An 8,071-nucleotide genomic window follows, 5' to 3' on the forward strand; every position below is an offset into this window, starting at 1 on the left:
CGCGCGCATGTGTGTGTATCCTCAATTATCCTTATACTTTCTAAGGAGAGCAAACAAACTCTTGAGTTATCATCTGACTCAGCTTCCAGAAATACCTCATTGTCATTTGCTGGATTATAACATTTTTATATCAATAACTCTAGGTTGTTTTAATATATCTATTTAATGTGTTATATACATTGTTGAAAGTATGATGGTGATTACAAGATGGCATGAAACTTTTTTAATTAAATGGAGTTTTCAAAACATTCATAAATTAATCTATAGATTCAATGTAATCTTAATATTGCAAAAGACTGTTATTTTGTAAAAACTGACAAGTGATTCTAAATATTTTATGAAAATACAAAGGACCCAGGGAAGCCCAAATGATTTCAAAACAGAAAAACAAACTTGGAACACAAACACTACTTGATTTGAAAACTTACTATAAGCCTGCTTTAATCACATTTGTATGGTATTTGTGTAAATATAGAAATATAGAACAAAAAGCAGATCAAGAAATGGATATACTCATGCATGGTTAATTCATTTTCAACAGAAGTGCCAAAGTAATACAGTGGAGAAAGAGACATTATTAAACCAAATACTGTTGGAACAAGTAAATATTCATGTGAAGAAAAACCAAAAATAAATAACCTCAACCTTACTTTAACGAAGCAGAAAATTTAATTCAGAATGGATCATAGACCTAAACAGTAAAAACTAGGAATGAAAAGTAACTTTCTAAACTTGATAAGCTACTGCCAATATTTTATTTAATAGTGAAATTCTAAAATTTACTTTATTGTGCACAAGAAGTGTTTTCCGCTTTCATTAATTCTTTTGAAAAATGAACTGGTGGAATTAGGCAAGGGAAGAAATAAAGATTACATAGATCAGATTAGATCTGATCTTCGTTCACAGTTGACATGTTTGTTTATATTGAATATCTTAAGGAATCTATTTTAAAAGGTATCGGAAATTCCAAGGAAGTTTAACAAGGAAACAGACGACAATCTCAACATACAAAAGTCAGTTTTAAAAAATATCAACATACAATTTCAAAAGGCAAAAAATAATAATTAAAAAGTAAAGAGCTATGAATCCTTAGCCACTGTTATAATTTATGATATTTTAGATTCTTGTAACTTCTCCATATTTGTTACTTTTAACTCATTGGTTTTATAAGAATGATTACCAATACATTTCTTCAAAAAACAAAGGGCTTAAAGTGTATCTTTGGGGGTACTAAAAACACAAATGAAAAAAATTATATCAACCATGTGAATAGATTTCTAATACAGGTCTGAGGGGAAATGTCAGTCAGGGTCTCTGATTATCCTGGGTATGACAGCAATGAGTTAAACCCCTAGGCTATATTACTGCTCACCATTCCCGCCCAGCAACAGTTCTAGATTACCAATATTCCTCTTGACAGAGAATATGCCCCACCAAAATATACCACTTTGCCATATTATTCTTAATTAAAGTCACTTGAGAAACAGCTTGTGTAAGAAGGACACTCTGACCTTCCTTTGTCCCCTTGAAACAGGACATAAATCTCTCATGTGAAAGATATTCTCTTGTACCGGGAGGGAGAGAGACATTCCTATCACCTGAAATAGGAAATTTTGGGCCAAGAAGGCTATGTTAACAAATCTTGTTACTTCTTCACTTTACTATCCCCAGCCCAAACCTCTATTGTCTTGTCAATTCTTCACAAATTTAATGTTTCTTTGTGTAAAAGGTATAAAAGCTATCTGCTTTCATCACTTTGTTGAGTCTCATATTTCATGGGGCTCCTGTATGTGCTTAATTAAATTTATTTTTCTCCTATTAATCTGTGTGGATCCCAGGCCTGGCTAGTCACAGGTCTGGCTATAATTCAGGCTCACGGCCAGGAATAGGACCCCGGATTTAGAATGTTACATTAGTGTAGTAGGGCGTCTGTGCCTAAAATATGTAAACATAATTCAGCTTATTGTATCACGCATGTGTGGCTTAATGCCACTATTGTACTCTAATATGTGTGAAGCCATGCGATCCGCTGGGGAGCAGAAGGGGTGCAGGAGAATAGCAGAAGCAGAAGTGCGCTCCCCTCAACAGAACGGCCCTCCACGCAGTAAAGTCCCCTTGTGCATACTTCCAACTGGCCATCTCACCACTGAAACCATCCCTTCTCTATCAGCTCAATAAGTTGAACACTCCCCTTGTCAGTTTTAAAGCAAATAAAGACTGCTAGACCACAAAGTATACTTTTGTATCAAAAATCTTTGAAAGACATAATGATTTTAGTACAAAATTATTTGTAAATAATTAAATCATAATAGATTTGAGGAGTATGATGGCATATATGCATAGTATAATTTCATTCTTAAAATGAAAACCTAATCAAGGTTTCAAATTTTTTTCTCTACTAAAATACAAAACACACATAAAATAGAAACTACTTAGAAACTGATAAAATACTAGCATGTATTTGTGTGAGTGAGCTTCTCGGATCCTTGTGTAGGCCTCAGTGCAGCAGGAGGGAGAGATTCCAAGGAGAACTGAAGGACATGGGTTAACAGAAGAATTTCAAAGTAGGAAAAATATTCAGTGTGCGATCACAGATACTAAAGGCATGGTTTGGTTATTCCACAACTTTGCCTAGGAGTGATTCTTTATAAATGTTAAAAACTTTAGGAACAAATCAGATAAGCAATGTTGCAAATATTACACTAATCCACATTTTACTGACTACAAGCTTTGTGGTGGGAGGGGAGAGACAGTGTGTGTGTGTGTGTGTGTGTGTGTGTGTGTGTGTGTGTGTGTGTTTGAGAAAGAAAGGCTATCTCTGATACTCCCTTCTATCTAGTCAGGAGACATCTTAGAATTTTCATGTCATCTCTTAGGAATGCATAGCCTATGGCATTGACAGCTAGAGTCTATGAGAGGAAGAGACAGGTCTGGAAGATTTCCCCTGAGAGCTAAAATTTTCAGAACAAATTGGGCCACTGACAAATATTCACTCTCCAGATCTCAGAAGACAGTTAAAATGAGTGATCTCAGGACGGCCATAGAAAACTATTACCAAAGATTGACTCAGAACCCAAATATTTATTGTGACTCATGTCAACGATTTCTTGGCTGATTTTTTTCTTCAAATCAATGTTGGCAGATTTTTACCTTGTTTTGTTGAATTTGACTGCAGAGAAGATTCGAGTACTTTTTCATGAAATAAAAACTTTTTCTAAAGTAGATTTGAATATAAATGAACAAAAATATTCCAATCCAAGACAAAAAAAAAAAAGAAAGAATAAAAAAATCAAATCAAATCCATATATTCTTTAGTATATAGCATGCATAATATATATATTTCAGATTGCTTATTCTTATTCATAGTTTTTTATTTTATTTTATTTCACTAAATTCTGGCAGCAACTACCCTGCTCTTTATCAATAAATATTTCCCATTTAAGTAGAGAAGAAATGATGAATTTTTTGAAAGTGTTACTTGTATACATGCTCCCTACTCTTCAGAAAAGGATTTTATCAGTTTTTCCACTTATATTACATATTCAGGTTTAAGAACATAACAAAGGAAGACTATTTAGAATAAATATTTAAGAATATTTATAAGATTTCTAGTAAGCTTGATATTCTTGGAAAAATAAATTTTTATGCAAAATGACATAACTTGAATTCTTACTCTTATGTGGAAAAATGAGAATTTGGAGTGTTGCTGTATTTGCTCTAGGACATCATATGGAGAGGTAGTATACAGTATAATTGTTAAGAATCTAAACTTGAGACCAGTCTATTTAGGTTAAACTAATGATACTGCCTCTTACTGGCTGTGTTTCCTTGGGCAAGTTATTTAACCTCTCTGGGTGTTCATTCCTCATCTGTAAAATGGAGTTTATACTTTCATATCTGCTATAGAATTAAATAAATTAATGTAAAAGGAACACTTAGAATGTGTCCAGACCCACATTAAAACATATGTATTAATGATTATAATTAGCCTCTGTTCTTAGTCAGTGAAATTTTTTTTTTCATTTCACATTTAATTTCCTAGCAGCATTTTATAACTAGAATCCACAATAAAAAGCACAAAATAAGTTGTCAACACAATTATTGTCACTTCCTCAACATGTTTTCTGCAAATATGTATTTCTTTCTTGAATCATCTGCCTTTTACAGCTGGTTAACCTACTTTATCCAAAAATATCTGCCTTTGTTTCTGTCCTCTCTATTTTCATTTCAGATGTTCTCTCCTTCATTCTAAAGCCTTACCAAATCCCCTGATATAAATTATTACCTCGCAGTCATAAGTCTCATAATAATTATCACCTCTGTAGTAGCAAAGATTGCATTCTGCTTAACTGTTTACATTCTCTGCAGATTCAAATACTCATTTTTATATTCTTAAGCTTTAAGTTAACTCATTCTCCCTCACGTGTATGGTGTGAGCTTTTTCTGTGCCTCACAATGATATTTAAATTATAAAATTAATTGTTTTAGCATATTTAACATATCTTAATAATACTTTATATATAGACATAATTGCAAATATGATGTATTACTAAAATTCAGATTCAATTGTTTTCCAAATATTTTTATTTGTGATTATTTAAATAAGCATACGCCTTTGCTCTGTTTTCTAATTTTAACTTTAAGAAAGGGTATTAATTTTCCTCTATATTTATAAATGATTGTATAATATTTTAAAATTTATTTTTTTCACATATGTTCACAATATCACATTGTATAAATATTACTAAGTTGTTATAACATTTATTTTGTTTACTAACAAGGATATATTTCAAGAAATAAACTGTCCAATTAGTTTTCCACTTGAATAATTTTTAAAAATCTACTTTTAAACCTTCTGAAAATGTATAACAGTGAATAACAAAAAATATCATATAAATGAGTAAGTGTTCTCCAAGTACATGATATATTCTTCATCTTTGGACTTTTAAACATAAAATTAATCTAAAAATGTTTATGATTCAAATAAAATGTACAATAGAATAAACAATAGTAAGAACATTTATATAGCTCTTACTATTTACAAACGCTGTAACAAGAACTTTATTAATACATTTACTTGAAAGACAAAGTTTAACACTATTTCTAGTGCTACAACATGTGGCTATCCCTGTTCTTTTTTGTTTCGTTCAGTACATTTGTTAACAAATGTTACTTTGAAGATGAAAACAATGTTGCCTTTAATGTTTTTTCTTTGTTTTGTTTTTAAGAAGTTAGTTTCTTCCTGTTTTTTTTCCAAATAAATATACCACAATGACTTTTTCATATATTCTGACACTCTGTAGAGGAATCTCTGATATACAAAGGTTTTCTAATGCCTTTATCTTTAATGATTTATCTTATAATCATGAAATTATTTTGAATGTAAAGATTATCCATTGGGCAAGTTAATTGTTGAATGCAAAACATAATTAATAAGACAGAAAGAAAATATAATTTAGGTCTTTCTCTTTCTTATCCTAGTACTTTTGTTTACAATTCGTTGCTTTCTCTTATCAAATATAAAAGCTTCCTTGTCTATAGGAACTTTTTTTTTACTTGAAATATATGTATTTATTTTTAACAATGTTTGAAGAAAAGTCAAGATAACTACAACTATAAAATATAAGAAGAAATAAGTATGTGTGAAAGAAAATAGAAAAACTAAAAGAAATTCTTAAAATCAATAACTATTGAAAAATTCCTTATATATACTACACCTTTTCCAACATACCTAGAATCATATGTCTTATTTTACGGAAAAAAGTTGGTAATACTCTATGTACAAATGTAAAGGACAGCAAGTTCAAAGTGAACCTTCCTTATTTCTAGGACATTTTTAATGAAATGTTTTCAGTTGCACGATCCATCCCTTTAAAGAGGTCTTCTGTTCCACCTTTATGTTTGTATTTGAAAAAGTTTTGGATTTTTCTTTGGACAGATACTCGTGATGAGATTTGCCTCTGTAGTAAGTCCACGTAGGGTCCTAATTCTTTGGGCTCTTGTATACTTCAATCTGAATGTAAGAATTGAGGCCATTGTGTTATACTTTAAGGATTTTTGGGCTTGCTTTTGTATGGCTGTCAGATCAGCCCCATTTTTACATTAGCAAAACTTGAAAAATACTGTGTAACAGACATATTCAAATACCATAACCAATAAAATTAATACTTAGACATGACCATAATAAAATATTAGTAATTAGTAATTTGGTTCTTTGGGAAATATTTCAGTGTGCATCTTGTTAATAAACAAAATACAAACACACATGATGCTTTTTATTAAATGAATAGCTGATAGCTCAAAGTGTTTCTAATATTGCAGTCTTGGAAGAAGAATTTTCTTTCATCAGATAAATAATAGTCTTGGTATATTTCTTAAATAATATGATTTTTTCCACATTAGAATTTTAACGTATGAAGTATAGCATATTTTTGAATACTTCTAATAATGATGTACCATGATGTGAGTAATTTAACAGCAAACATTTTAATATAGTAGCCTATTCTACGTTAGTTGTTTTAACCAACGAGAGCCAATTGTCCACAGGAAATCCTTTATTGGGAAGTAAGATATCACCTAGAAATGCATTGACAGAGTTGCAGAATATGTATTGTCTAATAGTCACTGTGTCCACTGTGAGACAGACTTGAGCTAGTAGCAAAACAAAATATTTTATTAATGTTCATTTCCGTATGGGTCATATGTTCAGTCAAAACTCAATATGAATTACCACTCATTCATTCACAAAGATTTATTAAGCACTGATCTGGGAAAACATTTTCCCCCAGACTATGGACATTTTATAACTGTAAAAAAGAGAAAATGATCTTAAATTCATAAGCTCAGTGTCCTATCAGTGTTAACTATTTTAAATGTGTTTTGTAAAGAACTTTGTTTTTGTTGTTTCTAAACAGAATTAAAAATAAAATATATTTTATATAAAATGTCAGGTTAATTTAAACAAAAAAAAGAAAGAAAAAAGAAGGGAGTAGTTTTTAAATCTCAAAACAAGATTATCACTCCTTAAAGCTTTTACCTAAGTAAAATAAAGTTGATTGGGCTTTTTATCGCACTTCTATAGGAAGGATTTTTATTCTTTAGAGAGAGACGTTCCCGGCATTTTTTTTTTTTACTAAAAAGAAACTGTTCTTTTTTTTTTTTTTTTTTTTACTTGATTTTCACAGCACCAGGACATAGAGTAATCAAAGTCATTCACCAGAATGACCATGCACTATAACAAGGCCATCTATAGTGGCAGACTGTCAAAAAATTGAGTCATTTTTTAATGTAGAAAAGCTGGGAAAAAATAAAATGAAATGCCTGCCCTTTCACATTTCAGAACAGGGAAACTGATTCACTCTGCTCCATTCCAGTTAAAAGTAATAGAAGTATTTTTGTATGTGTTCAAGCCAGAGAGCTCTTGATAGACATTCTTTTAAAAAACTTCTATAAATAGAATATTTTCTTTCTCTGCTTATTTTCTTTGGAATGGCAGCTGCCTTAACTTAATGAGAGTGAGACTATTTCTTTGAGGATCAGGTGCTATTTCAGTAAGATTAATAAATAGTATGAAAGCTTAGTTTGCTATTTGGGGGAAAATCATTTATTTATTTATTTATTTGTTTATCTGTATTCATGATGTTCTATTCTCAGACTCAGAATACCTTGTAGACTTTAAATTACAACAGGTAAAATAATATTTCTATTATTTTTCTAGTTTTCTCAATATCCAGCTTTAATAACACTGGGTTTGTTCATCTTAATGGTTAATTCTGAGAAATAAAGGACTATTATTTTTTATTTACTATTAATAGATTCAATATTTGTCCTCTTGCTCTGTTAATTTATTATGATAATTTCATAATAATGATACATTTTGACATTCTCGAATCTATTAGAATCAGTAAATTCTTAGCATCATCTATTATTTATACAGCAATTGATAAAGTTCATCTATTCATAGTATCTATATTCTCACAGTGCATGTGTGACAGTTGATGGTTATATATATATATAGATATATATTAGAAATATTAGAAATATTTTGAAAGTGAATATTAGATATTAACAT

Source organism: Pteropus medius, unplaced genomic scaffold (genome assembly GCF_902729225.1).
Source record: "Pteropus medius unplaced genomic scaffold, Ma_sr-lr_union100, whole genome shotgun sequence".
Lineage (NCBI taxonomy): Eukaryota > Metazoa > Chordata > Mammalia > Chiroptera > Pteropodidae > Pteropus > Pteropus medius.